The 1,062-nt window shown below is 63.7% G+C and overlaps 1 pseudogene; it reads left to right on the top strand.

Moving 5' to 3' along the window:
• The first annotated feature begins 302 nt into the window (after window positions 1-302).
• Window positions 303-1,062, top strand: part of LOC144777986 (28S ribosomal RNA) — a 5,649-nt pseudogene continuing 4,889 nt past the window's right edge.

Genomic DNA, 1,062 nt, shown 5'->3' with positions numbered 1-1,062 from the left:
GGGGGGTAATTTTCCTCCGGATTACTAGGGAGAGGGTCAGTCAGACCTCCGTGTGGTCCGGCGATTCTGAATCAGGGGAAGGCAGGACCCGGGCCTGCCCACCGGGGTCCCAGGAGCCCGGGTACGCACCTGCCTCTCAGCCCCATTGCGGATGGGCCTTTTTCTCCGAGTTTGCTCAGGCAGGCCTCTGTGAGGTCTGGCCATGCCGAGACGGGGGCAGGCAGCACCCGGGCCCGCCCGCTGGGGCCCCCCAGGGGCCCGGGTGCGCACCTGCCTCTCAGCCCCTTCCCGATGGTCCTTTTACCTCGCAGTTTGCTCAGGCAGACCTCCGTGAGGTCCGGCGATGCCAGGGGATTTTTCTCCCGGCTCTACCCTCCGATCGATTGGGCACTCTCGGTCCGTTTAGGGATGGACTGCTTGGCCTTCTGATCGAGGCTCACCCCGCGGACGGTGTTAGGCCGGTAGTGGCCCCCGGCGCGCCGGGATCGGGTCTTCTCCCAGTCGGGTTGCTTGGGAATGCAGCCCAAAGCGGGTGGTAAACTCCATCTAAGGCTAAATACGGGCGCGAGACCGATAGCCAACAAGTACCGTAAGGGAAAGTTGAAAAGAACTTTGAAGAGAGAGTTCAAGAGTGCGTGAAACCGTCGAGAGGTAAACGGGTGGGGTCCGTGCAGTCCGCCCGGAGGATTCAACACGGCGGGAAGGTTGGTGGCCTGGGAGTTCCGGATCCCCTCCACGGGACCGGGGCCCTACCCGGCCCCCGCAATGCGCATTTCCTCCGCGGCGGTGCGCCGTGACCGGCTTCGGGTCGGCTGGGAAGGTGTTACAGCCCCCCTGGCAGCAGCTTCGCCGTGTCCGCGGGGCCGAGGGAGATTCGACCGCCTCTGCGCCCTCCCCCGGGCACCCGTCCCCGGCCGCCGCTGTCAGGACCCGTCTACGCGCCTGCATTACTGTGTCAAGAGGTTGACATACAGTAATTGTAAATCGGGCGCCGAACAAACTACATTACCCAGAATTCTCGGGTGAGGCTACTTTAGTTCCTGTGACACGCTTCCTGTTGCG

Source organism: Lissotriton helveticus, chromosome 1_1, assembly GCF_964261635.1.
Source record: "Lissotriton helveticus chromosome 1_1, aLisHel1.1, whole genome shotgun sequence".
NCBI classification, from domain to species: Eukaryota; Metazoa; Chordata; class Amphibia; order Caudata; family Salamandridae; genus Lissotriton; species Lissotriton helveticus.
The sequence above is the reverse complement of the archived record's forward strand: the minus strand, read 5'-3'. Positions and strand labels throughout refer to the sequence as shown.